Below are 15,411 nucleotides of genomic sequence, written 5' to 3'. Positions count from 1 at the left end.
GCTTTCATACCTAGGCTCCACGTTTTACTACTCGAACTTCCAAAAGAAAGCAGTAAGGGGATGTGGGGCTCCTTTGAAATGGAGTAACCTTTCTTCTCCCATTTTGAAATAGAACTAGACCTTACCGTGATATGATACCCTCAGAGCAGAAGTGGTATCCTTAGTATGCATTTTTCTATTAAAACAGTCCACTTCTGCTCTGAGCATCTCATATAATGTAGCTTCATAAACCAAAAGAGTACAGCTAAATTACATTATGATAAGCCTTAATTTCTTTTAAAAATAGGAGAAAAATCCCAATTTCAAAGCTGCCCCAATTCAAAGGTGCTCCACTTCCACCTATATTTAATCGAAACGAATCAAATGAATCAAACGATTTTTGAGAAGACGTATCACACTGTTTGTCCGACTTCCCATTTGATTCATCTGTCTATCCAACCGTCATCAGATCTAGAGACCAAACGGTTGAAGATAGCACCTCAAGACCTTCAGGGACCCACTCCCCGCCTCCATTAAATCGACTCAAGAGTCATTAGCATCCTCTTCAATTTCTTCCACCCCTTTCCTCCCTCTCCCAAAACTATATTTATTTTGGGATATGTTCGAAAACTTGTAGTGTGTTTTTTTTCTCTTTTTGTGTTTGGATATGTTTCACAAATTTTCTATTCAATTTAGATTTTTAGTTCTTCAATGACGTGGAGAATTCAATCTTAAGAACATAGAAAAATACACTTTGTTACTCTTTTCTCGCTTTGCGGAAAGTTTAACGATTTTTTGCAACAAGTGAGTACGAAAAATGTAGCATTGCGTCGATTTTGGTAATATTTTTCGTTATTCTTTTACTTGATTTGAATTCTAGGTAACGAATTCTTTATTAAAACACCTACACTCTGTAAATAAAATTGTGCTTGAAATTTAATGTAAAGAATTTAAATTTAGTAACCATTATGACGCTCGTTCTATACCGTATACCGTTACCGCACTTACCCTTTGACTAGACTTCTTTTCTTAATACTTTTAAAATACTTTCTTCAGTATTTTTAGAACATTGACTGAATGAGTTAGTATCGTTAAAATTTAAAAACATTGCAAAACTATTTGTTTAGTAGTATCTAAGTCACGATTTTGAGCGTTTCATGAAACCACATTTTCTTTTCTTTTAAAAAATGAATGTAATTCAATTTACTAAATTACTACAGAAGAATTTCTTAGAATTTTATCTACAGAATACTGTAGATATTTTAATTGAAGTGAATCAAAAGAACAGTATTGAATTATATCTCATGAAAGAAACTATTTCTACTATTTCAATACAATTTTCAGACTTTTGCTATTTTGTGCAAGATTGTGCAAGTTCTAAAAGAGAAATAGAGATGCCTAGTACAAATTGAAATTTGTTTCATGCGATGGAAAATTTAATTAACTGAATGCCGCAGCGCTATAGCTTTTCAGCATCCCTGTAGTTGGTAGTTATATGACAAAATACAATTTGATAGAAATTCTTCCATAATAATTAATTTATTGAAACTACATAACATAGTGCTAGGGACAAATCAATAGAATTTTAAAGTGATTTGTAGAAAAATGTTGCAAAACACAAACTTTACCATCACCATGCTAGAAAAGGGCGGAAGGAAGGTATTTGCAGAAATGCTTTCAAAGTGAATATGCGTGTCAAAAGTGCATTAAACGGCATCCTTTATCTTCCGCAAGCAACTGCAACGGGTTGAGATATTTCCACTTTTCCTGTCTTTGTCACACTGTACAGTGGGTGGAAAACAAAGGAGAATCCGACAAATCGGAATAAAGACCAACTTCCCGTTTACCTTCCACTTACAGATATAACGATGGCGACAATGCAAATATCAAAGTGAGATACACCTTTGTACAGAATACCATATACAACTAAGGTGTAGTGTTTGAGAAAATTATGTAAAGCCAAATCCCATCCTCCAGACCTCCAGAATTTCCATTCCAGTGAAAGATTCTTAAATGGCGTTGCAAATCCTTTCCGTTTTTACGATGGAAAGATAGAAGGGCGGATGTCGGAGAGGAAAATACCCAAAGATATCAAGCATATCGAAAGCATTTAAGTCTGCTTCGGAAAATCGAAGAAACTATTTTCTCCCCAGGAAAATGTGAAACAGAGTACAACAAAATTGTCTTGCAATCCACAATACAGTACCAACAATATAACAATATCCTTGGACGCCAGAGACTAAAAATAAATGCAATGAATAATTGGGGATTGTATTTCGCAGTACTAAACAATATCGATGGTAGTACTTTGAGAGATAATGTAAATTGAAACCAATGGGACATACCATTTATTATAATTACAACACTGAAAGAGAATGAGATGAAAAGGAACAGATTAGTATCTTCCAAGGTATCTTATTCAATATCAGTAAGAAATTTAATTTAACAAAAATTTCATAAAAAGAAATCTGGTGAATTGATTATATTAAAATGATTCAGATTAGTACAAATTACGTAAAGATGTACAAAAAATAATAGAAAAACGTCGCGAGATAGGGAAGAGTAGGGCAGTTTCACTCAGCTGAAGTTTTTTCAGGACTCATTTGTTAAACATATATAAACCATATTTAAACTGACTATATTGCGTTAAATTATCTTGGGTATTGACTATCTGTACAATTTCTAAATAATTATTTTTCTTCCTAAAAATCTTCTATGATGATGAACTGGCGCAATTAGTTTGAGAGGGACTTTCCGGTGTTCGCCAGTGAAGAAGGTCGCCCTAAGATGAAAACACTTTTTTCGTCTTGTCCAGAGCTTTCGGTCCCGATGTGGACCTTCTTCAGTTTAGTCGATCACTGAAGAAGGTCCACATCGGCACCGAAAGCCCTGGGCAAGACGAAAAAAGTGTTTTCATCTTAGGGTGATGTTTCTCACTGGCGAACACCGGAAAGTCCCTCTAAAAATTTTCATTTTCGAAAGTAATGCATGCGTGAAACTACCTCGCCTCCTCTTAATATATTTTTAAGAGAAGCCATTAAAGACCGGAAAATAACAAATTCATAAAAGCTATATATTCATTTATTTGTGCCTTTTAATCGCTGTACATTTTTAGCAATGAACAGGGTATAAATTGTGATTGAAAGCAAAATTGATACAAATTAATAATCCTAAAATTAATTTCGAAAACATCACAAACTCCCTTTTGCTACCCACAAATATAAATCACACCATAAGCAAGCCTTCGGCAAAATTTCTTGGAAAAGTTATTGGTAAAAGAGGTATATACCTCATAGGGATCGTTGGAATTATTTGCATTAGTCGTTGTTTACATGAAACATATTCGAGAACCTTCAACTTTTACATACCGTGTTTAAGTTTATTTTTCCACACGATAAAGCATAATTTCGGCAATATAGAAACCACACTGTCACAATTACATTCTATCCCTATTTTGCTAGTCTTCCATACTATACACAATAACATCTCCTTATGGAGCTTCCATTTGCTAGAAACGATGAAATTTTCCCTTGGCCCATTCAGCCATTATATACCACTCTCCATTCAACCTATCTGATCGTCTTAACTTGGTTGAAGTATAGGAAAACAAAAAGTGGATTAGTGTTTCAGAAGAAACGGGAATTTATCCTGAAGAAAGACGTGTTATAAGTTCACTAAATGCAATTTTCCACCCATCTCACTCAATTTTGACTCACAACATTGACTCTGAATGAACTAGTAAAGGTGAATTAGTACATTCTCGCTAGTTTTTCTTTCAACCCAGCATTTGTTCGTAATTTACAAAATTCATAAATTTCTAATTAGGCTACCTTCTTCACTCTCAAAATAAAAATAATTAATGACATATGATCATATGGCAACGAAAATCCTGAAATCCAAAATGCCGAATGGTTAAAATCATCAAAGGGACGAAATTAATAATAATAATTTATTGATTGATGGCCAGGTTAGAAAATATAACTATAATAACTATTCAATAAACAACTTTGCAATAAATCATACGGAGGATAATCTGTGGAATAATTTTCCAAAACATGGAAAATTTTCCTTTACCTTCAACAAGCGCCGGTACAATTGTAGGACTAGGGTAAATGTCCTAATTCAAAACCATTTCCAGACGCTTTAACTTTGACAGAATATTCAACAAATTAGGTTCATATTTTTCTTCTGAAGAGAATTACATAAATTTGCTCCTTGACTCTTCTAGAATGTTACTGATTAGTGAAAATTCTTTAGATATAATTTGAAAACTTCTTAAATACAAGAAAAATACGCGAGCGTAAAGTGCTTCTATTGAAAACATATTAATTCAAATGGAGACAAGGGAAAGTTTCTAATTGGAGACAAACGGTGTAAGTGAAACCGCGACGAAAGGCTTCTGAAACCTTGTTGAGTTGCTCTTGAATACAGGATTTGTTCTTACTCCTGGTCTTTTCTCATTTCCCATCTAAAACAATAGGAAAATCTTTCTAAAAAAAATATATTTCCGGGGTTTCCTATTGAAGCATTTGCAAGTAATTATAGGTAAATAGGTAATTATTTCATTTGAAAACTTCACATACTGTTAACAATAATGATTGAATAGCACTTAATTTAACTAAAATTAGTCAGAAATTTGACTTGAATGTTAAACAAAACGAATAAACAACAGTCACCTCATTGTGTTTTTCATTGGAAAACATGGTCGATGAAAAATTCGATGGTGAAAAGGTACACTTTTAATTTTTCTGAGAAATTAATAAATTAAAATTTATTAATATGAATGGATTTTCGCTTTATTTGGAGCAAAATTAACTAAATAATGAAACTGCGGTATAGAAAATATATAAATATAATAATTTAGTACTGTATTTATCGTGCAAACAATGACGTTTCCATTTGGAGTAGCGAAAAATTTCCATTAAGAACAGGTTTTGAATTAGCTTAATTTACCCTGGTTATGATACTTTTAAGCCTTTTAAGAATATTCTGGATTTTAGGATTTTACCCCTTTCGGGATTTTAACCGGACCCCGTACAGCAATATATGAAAGTTATGTGAGCGGCAAAATTTAATTTAAAAAAAAAAGGGACAGATAATCCTAACCGGCTTATGTAGGTGAGATTCTTAACGTGAGCTAACTCGGAGTGCATGCAAATTCGATTTGATGCTGAAGTTGGGAGACGCCATTCAGTTATCTTGAATCAAATTCGTGAAATTATACAAATTTTGTATTTAAACCAAAATATCAAGGATTTGGATGAACTGACAGAAAAGTGACAAATGGGTGAAATGTAGACCAGAATGTTCTCTATAATTTTGCCGTAGAACTTGAACTCATCGATTACTCAGAAGCCAAGATAAGCGAGGTTTTTTGTTTCTGAACTCGTTGTTTCATCCAGAGTGCCCCAAGTAGTCATTTGTTGAACTTCAACTAAATCAAAGAATTGTTGTATTTTGTGGGACTTTCCATTTAAAACCCTATTTTAAGTGTCTTGGTGGAGTAGAGGCAGTCAAATTGGCATCTGAGTGATTTCAAAGCGTTATTATGGGAAAAATCAATTTTTTCACACTTAAACGGCAAAATCGGAGTGATAGCGTAGTCTGAGTGGAAAATGATGTATGGATGAAATGTAGAGACAAATGTGCTCTACAATTATGTTCAAGTAATCATCAAAATCGGTTCAGCGACAGTCGAGATAATTGAGGTTATGTGATATTGAAATTGGTTTTTCGACTGTGGCGCCCCTGGTGTTGGTCCCACGAAGTTCAAATATTTTAGAAAGTTGTAGTATTTGGTGAGATCTTTCGTTTAAGCCCTCATTCATCAAAATCGGTCACATAGAACCGGAGATATGATTTTTTGAATTTCGTGAACTTTGACCCCTCATATCTCCGGTTCTATTGAAACCACAGCGCGCATACGCACCATTTTGGAAACGTCCTAGACTGGACTACAACATACTAAAATTTCATTAACTTGCACAATGCCGTTTTTGAGAAAAGTGACTTTGAATTTCGATGAATTTTGATGCTATCACAGCGCCACCTGTGGTGACTTTTTGAACTTCCATCTGAAAGTGCTCATCGAGATGAAACCAAAAAGGTAAAATTTATGTCGCTATGTTAATTAGAACCGGAGATAGAGGCCGGTCAATGTTCGAACTTTGACCCCTTATAGCTCGGGTCAGGGGTAATGGATCGACTTAAGGTTTTTTTTGTTTGATAGGTATAATCAACGGCTACAACATACTAAAATTTCAGCCCGATGCACAATGGAATTTTTGAGTTATTTAACTTATAAGATTTAAAAAATTTCTTTTTAATAATAGCGCCCCTAGCGGTGGTTTTATGAACTTGCGATGTTAGAAGGGGAAGTGGCATTTCACGAGAGCTTTCCAAAAAGCCCTCACTTTTTAAATTCTGACAATTAGAACCGGAGTTATGGCCATTTTAAGAAAATTTTTTTGGACCCTTATAGCTCGGGTCAGGGGGGTCGGGGGACCTTAAGTTTGGTATTGATGGAAAGCTCTAAGGCCCAGCTATAACATACTAAAATTTGAGCCCGCTCGATGCCATAGGGGCGGAGCTATTGAGAAAACAATAAAAGGAGGGTCTTCAAAATGGCGGAAGGAGGGGTGGGGGGTGGGGGGTCAATGCACCATGTTGCAATTTTCACCCGATATATAACCTTTACCGAAAACCGCAAGTCGATATCTTTTTTAGTTTAGGAGCTATTAAGCACCAAAGAGCGGCCGGGAACGTAAAATAGCCACATATATATTCGTGATCAGGAAGTGCTGAAACACATTTTGGCCAAGTTTGAGGTCGATCGGACGACATGAAATTTTGTTAGGATTATAGTAGGTGAGATTGTTAAGAATCTCACCTAATACGAAAAAAATAAAAATTTTAAGGAACTTGAGTAAAATCTACTATAGTATAATGCTAGCAGACCTTTACGGACCACACTATGCTCTTCTGGATCTTCTATATCCCCCCGTAATCAGTAAAAGTTCAACAGCGCTTTTAAGATAAATCTAGTATAAAAACGAGGAGAAATTAATATGATAAATTCACTTCTGGTTATCGACAGTATGGATATTTAAGGCAAGTCAGGGTGGAAGTTCGGTATATTTTTCTGTTTTTCAATTTATTTTCCTCTGCCAACGTTTCGATCCTGAATGGGATCTCCTTCAGGGACAGTAGATCTTCTCTAAGTCCAGTAGAGGCCGTACTTGAGCTAATATGGCCGGAAAATCCACGAAAAACTCGAAAAATCCATAAGAAATCCAAAAAAAATGCACAGGGAATAGAGGAACCTATTTGAAACTTGAACTACAAACTCAAAATTTCAAAAATTCTACAAGTTTTCCGTCTCTTAAGCCTTTATACGAGCTTTAGCAGACCTAAGAGGTTTACCCATATGGCTTAACTACTCTAATTTTTCAAAAATAAATATTTGTGTTAGAAAATTTTTATTTAGTTTTGTATATTTATAGCATTAGATTAAATAAGGTAAAGTACGCTCACTCGACTAGTGTCCTCGACTCGATCGGTGGGTCAAATTTTGAGTGTTTGATGGTTAATTTCTATGAAATTGTCACTGATTCGTATTATTTTTGGAATAATTGACCTATTAATGTTAGATCATACGCTAAATATTATAGCAATATAAATATTAATAGCAAATATAAATAAAATAAATAAATAATTCCACCGATCGAGTCGAGGAACCGGTCGAGCGAGGGTACTTTACCTCAATATTTATCTTGAAAACTCACTGCTATTGCTGGTTTTTAGGAAATCTAGCTTTTGCAAATAAGATAGACCCTTAGTCCGAAAACCGCTTTGACATGGCATTAAGTGCTGAGGAATTGAAATATACGCATAGGGAAAAGTACTCTCCCTTCGTACGTTCATGCCTTCAAATAATGTAAATTTTCTTTAAGTTTTTCTAAGAGACTTACATATTTCTATTAAATATTAGCTAGCTTATTATCAATTATTGATAATTATGTGACAATCTTGGGGAAATCTCTCAGTAAAAGTAAAAGAAATTCAGATTATTCGAAGGCGTGAACGTTCGCAGGGAGAGGACTTTCCCCTATATAACTCAAAATCAAGGGTGTATATCGCGTAGGGGAAAGTATTCTACCTTCGAACGTTCATGCCTTCCAATAATGTGAAATTTCTCTTATTTTTCCTGAGAGACTTACACATTTTTATTAAATATTAGTTAGCTTTTATTATCAATTATTGCTAATTGTGTGATAATTTATGTAAGTCTCTCAGGAAAAGTAAAGGAAAATTCACATTATTCGAAGGCATAAACGTTCAAAGGGAGAGTACTTTCCCCTACTTTGTGGAATTGAAACAACAGCAAAGAATTCTACGTGAAACCTATCACGAACCCTTTTTCATATTCATTACAGATTGTTTCTTTCAATTAATTGATATGGATTATAGAGGTTAAGAAGTTAATCGTCTAAAACGTCTTTAAATTAGCCTTCAAGTTAACGAAGACATAACCCTTTTCTGAAGGAAGTGCACTTATATGAATCAAGGCTCCAAAAAACACAAGTCAATAAATCGTAACTTTTATTGTCTATAAATCCTTAAATAATAAGGCCGAAAAATCTATGAATTCCGTTAGGGTTCCAGGATTTGAAACTTCGAAATCACTAAATTTTTGTAGAAATATGATAATCAGAGGGTTGGTAATAAAATGAACCGTTTATGTAATTGCCCTATTTTTGTACGTTAAAAGCCCATGAGACAATTGTTTCACTTATCCGCATTAAATGTACGTTTGGGGTACAGAGGTATTAAGGTAGTACCTGTGCTGATATGACATCTCCGTCTATGGAGGTGCTATCGAGAATGGTGATGCTTGCGTTCCGTCTTTTTCTTGGTTATACACACGCGACAGTATCTTACACTTTTTCTTAAGAGTCCTTCAATTCACCACGAAATAACACACCAAAGGCACCGTTTCACATTGAATAGGTTCAGTGTCTTCTATTATCCTACAACTTATCACACACTCAAGTTACAAGACGGAGTTCCTGCAGTATTCACCAGTGATTACGGTGTCTTTTTTTTGGAGGTTAGGCGGGGATAGGGTAGGGTAGAAAGAACGGTGGAAATGGCTTTTATTGCATCATTTCGTTGTCGCACAAACTATAACAACAGCAAAAGAGAGTGCCATATAATTTTCAGGACACAAATACTACCAGAGGGGTGAAAATTTTTTGGTGCTACAGACGCCAAAAATGTGGCCATGCTGAGGATGTGTGTAGGCACCGCGCGTGAAAGTGTGTGAAATATCCCGGCAAGTATCGCGATTATGCCGTTTTCCACCGCACATCCCTGGCTATTTCTGCCCGTGACGTCGAATCATGCGCTTGTGTGTGACTTCCGTAGGGGTTGTTTTTGCCCCTGTATTAGTCAACCTCTACACAGATACATATACTATCCAAAGGCTGAATATAGCACAGAGAGCGGGTGTGGTCTATAGAAGAAAATTTCAATTCTCATCACATATTTTCTGCCCAAAATTTCACTGTGAATTTTCACATCAATAGACTAGCAATTGACTGGGATTTCTGCCAAGGGTTCGCACTACGAGAGATTGGATGGGATAAGTCGGCAGAACAAACGGCAAGGTTCAAATGAAAATTTTGCTCAAAGATGAAAAAACAAATCACCTCCGGGGATTTGTTGTGTAAATCAAAACCCATTCCGTGTTTGAGTTAAGAGGGAAGGAAGTTTACCGAAGTTGCTTCTTAGGAAAATTTTCCATCAAAATCCATGTACACACACACACGCACATTGTTAGGGCTTCAGTTACCCAGCAAAATCCATCTTCCCCAGGATGGTGATATAAGGGATTCGTGAGGGGTGAAAAATCAGGCCCGGTATTGAGGCTTTCATGGTCACGCCATGAAAAAGTCCCCAATGACTTTGGGCGAGGAATATCACTCAGGTCACTTCAAGGTAGTTGCAGCCCTATTGTAGCTCTTAAACTTAGTATCTTCTAAACGAACTTTTTTTTCTATGCTTCTCAATTGAGCAGTTATGTGGGGGTGGTAGGCTTCGGGTAAGGGTAGAAGGTGGCTAGAAATTACTCTGGTGACAATTAATTGTTCCCCACTGACACTTGACACAAGGGTGAGAGACACACTGTATAGAGGACTACACACAACTGATAGACACAACACAAGGAGTCGCACGCTACAAAACTGGGTGGATCACTGACGATTTGATGTGACTGAGAGTGGTAGTCTGCAATAGATATTTGCAGCAGCCCTGCTATTTGTGCGGATGACGATGAATTTGTGATGTTTCTGCCCACGACGACGCAGCGGCGGTGTCGAATCCTCTTCGCGAACATCTAACGATGTAGAACCGAGTCTGCGCATAGGTTCCACATACATCGTTTGTTGGATCAGCGAGATGGTTTCCACAATTCTCTAACCATCCATATGTGACAAGTTTCTCTTTATCCCTTCCTCCAATTGCAAAATCACACAAGAGAAACTATCCAAGTATTTAACTTAACACAAAATACATACATTCAATCAACGAAAACTTTCATACCACAGCCCATACGTCTCAACCACAAGTGACTAAAGGAGAAGAAAAGACGTTACGAGAATGCAAATTAGCTTCAAGCACACTTTCTCATCGTTATTCTGGATAATTTCCCCCCACAAAAGCATATAAACTGATTCACTATACCCACTTCGAATACCACCAATCCCAAAATTCGAAAAGCCAAAATCTATCCACTATTATTTGCTATCCCAGTAACAAGAATTCGTTAGAAAAAAAATGAGAGAAAAAAAAGAAAGGAAAGGGATTAGTCGATTTTTCACCATCCCATTTGTCCGTCCGAGTACTTTTGGGTCGAATAAGCACACCATTTCCCACGAAAATACCATCCAAATTGGGGATTTTCACTTTTATGTCAGTCCCTGTGAGAAAATTCAATTGTTGGCACAAATCCAGAACAACATGGATTTTCCAAGTAACCGAAAAACTCCACCTCTAATACATAGAAAATTATTTAAAGTATATTCAACTTGCGAATCTGCCATTCTCGAAATTAACTCTATCCATCTACCATTAAAATAAAGATTTTGGAGAATAATTTCAATGAAAAAAGCTTTCAATATAAAAGTTACACGTCAAAAAAAAACTCAGAAAACTAAAGTTCTTTCATGATATTATACCAGACTCAGTCTTCTCCTCTTAAGCCTCCCCGCCCCTTGAAGTGTCTGTAGGTTTCGAAGCAATTACAACACATAAGTTATTTAAGTAGACATTTAACCGAACTTGCTAAAACGTCTGGAAATTCTTAATGATTCAATGCAATGCTAGAATGCTTATAGTGTGACAAACTAAGCAGAATTTTAAACCTGACATATTAAAAATTTAAAATATCTCCTCTTGTCTTCCATTCTACCCAATTCTAAGATAAAGTGAGCTTATAGAATTAAACAATAAATATTTAATATTTAAAATTTAAAAAAAAAACTTTTTGAAATATACATATTTTACAGAAACTTTAAGTTTATTGCAAAACAAGTACCGTAGATGCAGGTGACTTTGCCTCCTGCAGCACCTAAAGATGATTGTTCGGAAAACAACGGAATAAATTTTGAATATAATTGCACTTTCGGAATTATATACACAGTAAAAAAATTTTGGCTGCTTTACCATGATTTTCATTGTAAATTTTACATTAAACATGTAATCGTGTGTACTAATACAGATTTGTGTAATTTGTACATATTTTGTCTGAAAACTGAGTAATTTTACACAAAATATGTAAAAAAATATACAAAACTCTGTAATCATTCCCAGTTGATTACACGGTTTACAATTACATAAAATTTGAATTACACATTTTCAGATTACACGTTTTGTTGAAATACATCAATTGTGTAACTTTACAAGAATAATCGTGGTAAGAAAGCAAACCAACGATTATCCTTGTGAATTTGTTTTACTGTGTAACCTTCCTCTCTCTGTGAAAATGAAAAGCTTTAGAGCGTCATTTATGAATTAAAGAAGTTTTGTTAAATAATTAAATCTTTTGTGCCCTCAATTGTTCTTGAAACAGCACCTGGGGGGCTCCGTTGGTGACAGGACAGCAAGGATTGGAAAGAAATTGGTCTTTTTCCCGTGGATAGGTATTGTTGGAGTTGTCTTTTCTGGAATATTCCCCACAATGATCTTCCCCGATCGAATATGGTAGATCGGATCAGTGAAGACCATGCTTAAGTGCTACAATTAAAGCAAAGCTCACGAATAAGAAGGGAGCAAAGTCAACCCCGTAAGATAAAATCATCCGTTTTTAGAGTTTTTAAAATTTTGAAAGATCAAAAAGAATACAAAACAATTTTAGAAAAGCTAAAAAAAAATACTTAGAAAATGAGAGTTTATTTAAGATAAGGTTAGTTCTAAGATAAGGAGAAATCTCAACAAGAGCAGACGTTGTTTTTGGTGTAGATTAGATTCATAATCTTGCTTAGGATCGTCTCGGATGCGACTTGGAATACCCTCCTTAAGTAGCAAAGATGAAAATGGTGTGCAAAAAGTTAACCTATTTGTCCTGTATCTGTGAACTTATTGACTCAATTCAGTAATAATCCTTTAGAAGAGACACAGCCACTCTAATGCCAAGCTTTTTCGAAAATCGGACGGAACTCTAAGGGCCTTGACAGACATGAGGATTAGTCGAGAGACGGCTTTGCGTAATTATAGTCGATAAAATGGTTAGACTTCATTTCCATCATTTTCCACAAAGTCGTCTCTCGGCTTAAGTCGTAAGTGTGTCTAAGGCATAATGTACAAGTTCATATAATCTCCGCATTAGCATTGGCAGCCATTCCATTTGAATTTTCGATATTTTTGATACTTCAATCGTCAATAAATGCGAGAAAAATGTGTAAGGATTGCTGTGAAGAATTTCGGTCCGATGGAGTGTAGCAGAAAATGGACCAGAAACACTAAATCTCTCTTGATTTTTGCAATTTTATTCTTCATGATGTTTCGAGGATGTACTTTAAAGCTCGTACTTTAAAGTACAAACGTCGCGTCGTAGAGAATAAAATTGGGAAAATTAAGAGAGATCTAGTGTTTTCGTCCATTTTTTTTGCAAACTATTGCTGCAGAAAGTGATTTTTGTAGAATTTGAGGATTACAGAACGTTTGAATTTTAATTTCATTCAAATAATTGTCCCTTTTCACGAATTTATTTAATTTTGTACGAACGCGTCGGTTTAAATTTCCGAATTTCTAACAGGTTTATGAGTAAGAGTTCTCTGTGATATACTTTCACTGAGAGAAATCCGGAAAAGTTAAAACAACATTACGGAAATGTTAATTTTACCTTGCAATATTCATCCAAAATCGGTGTAAATATTACCCTTTTTGGCGTATTAGGGGTTAAAGTTGCCCTTTTCATGTTAATTTTGCCCTTAAAAAGGTGTATAATTAACATTAGAAAATGTTGATATATTTTTACACCTAAAAAGTGTTAAAGTTATGAGGAAAAAAGTTAATCGCACCCTCTTTTTTTCTCAGTGTTCGAATCGGTACAGTAAACCTTGACTGGAGAGAGCTCTCAAATCGGCAAGGTTATTACTGATTGTAAGGATTAGGGACAAGTGGTTGAAAATTCATAAATAAATCAAAGTTTATTTAACAGTGAAAGAATTATTTCGTAAAATAAATTTGAGAAATTTGTAAAAAAAATTTAATAAAGGGTGAGAGAAAGATCGTAGTAATGACACTACTGTCGGTTTTACGGAGACGGGTCTCAAAAGACCCTACGTAACTATCTTTAAAAACTTGGCCTTTATCTCTGGTAACACGGCAAATTCTAAAAAATTAAAAAAAAAATTAATTTATTGAAAGAAAGAAGAAAACCGTTAGGAATTTAAAAAAAAAAAGTTGTGCATCAGAGATAGAACTGTAAAAAAAAGTACCTAAACTATGCATAGGGTAGAGTAAGTACTTTTCGCCACCTTAAGAGTTGACACCCTTATAATTCTTATACTTTTTGTCAAAATAAAATGAAATTTTGTGTACATGTGCTTTGAAGCATTGTCTCTCTATATTGAATTGTATTTGAATGGCGATAGACCTTACCGTTTTTTCATCTGTTACCGCTTTTGGCAAAAGTATAAGATCAGGGACCTAAACATTGCTCATTTCGTAAATGTTGCATCAAAAGCAACGATTAGGGTGAGTCTGAACTACTCGCTTATTGGATACTGATGATTCTTAATGTTATACATTACAAGATGAACTAACCTATCGATCAGATACTTAAAGCCAAGATCCTTTCTTTTACTATTTTAAGATTAAATAAATTTTGTTTTTTCAATATTTCAGCTGTTATTGCATGACACTGGCCCTTCGATAAACAAAAAGAAATTGCTTTTGCAACCACCAATCCCAATTTGTAAACATTCTGAACTTAAGTCATGATTAAACTATGTAAATATCCAATTATTGCTATCAGAATGCGACCATCAAATGAAGAGTTTGTAAAGAAGTGAAGCTTTTTAAAACCTTCTATGATATCCGTAAGTGATCTTAATATTAAAGAAAAAGAATAACGGTAGTTGGGACCCTTTTCAGACAATTCTGGTGTGCTTGAAAATTTGAATTTGAATTTGATCGATTACGATTTCAATTTCATTTAAAGAATCTAAAGTAACCATAAATGTAACAGAACCAAACACTGGTTTACATCTTGGTCCCATATGGGCTTTCCTCACTAAAGTAAAGAAATTTTCAGGCGTATTTTCTGAACAAGTTAATATACAGTCTCAAAATCCTGCAACATTATTAATGGGAAAATGCAAGGAACCGACACCCATAGAACCATTGATTCTCAAGTTGGCAGCCGTCTACAGCAACCCCATTTGCTATTTTTAATAATTAACAGAAGGGAAGTGAAAGGAAGTACTTGGCAACCCCACCTAATCCATCCTGGAAAATGTTGTCAGGCAAGATGGAAAAAATATTGACAAGGTAGATTGGAGGGCTTTTCGGAGCGAGACTATAATAAATACATAGAGAGCCATGTGTGAATTGTGGTGCATCAATATCGCGAATCCTGTGGGAATTTCAGGCACACGAGTAGTAAGGTACCCGGTAGATGGGAAAATGTGAAGGAACCATAAATCAAGTGTGTTGTCTTCATATTCTTCTGATGGCAGGTTAACACGCTAAGGGTAAGGGGGTTATCAGGTGAAATGATAAAGTAGGTAGCATTTGTATTTCTATCACTTGCTCCACGTACTCCATCCCATCCGTCTCACGTTTTTAATGGTTTGTGGCTCTTTTTCACTTCCGCCGTCACCAGCTACCTCTCACTTCCATCTTTCCGCCAAAATAATCGCAATCACT

At 35.2% G+C, this 15,411-nt stretch overlaps 1 protein-coding gene across 1 annotated transcript in view; it reads right to left on the bottom strand.

Moving 5' to 3' along the window:
• The window catches only part of LOC129807673 (protein turtle), a 115,652-nt gene extending 104,609 nt beyond the window's left edge, over window positions 1-11,043 (bottom strand). Inside the window, exon 1 of the mRNA XM_055857103.1 lies at window positions 8,820-11,043. The gene's annotated coding sequence lies outside the window, so the exon portion shown is untranslated. The remainder of the gene's footprint in view (window positions 1-8,819) is intronic.
• Window positions 11,044-15,411: the final 4,368 nt, after the last annotated feature.

Source organism: Phlebotomus papatasi, chromosome 3, assembly GCF_024763615.1.
Source record: "Phlebotomus papatasi isolate M1 chromosome 3, Ppap_2.1, whole genome shotgun sequence".
In the NCBI taxonomy this organism is placed as follows: Eukaryota; Metazoa; Arthropoda; class Insecta; order Diptera; family Psychodidae; genus Phlebotomus; species Phlebotomus papatasi.
The sequence above is the reverse complement of the archived record's forward strand: the minus strand, read 5'-3'. Positions and strand labels throughout refer to the sequence as shown.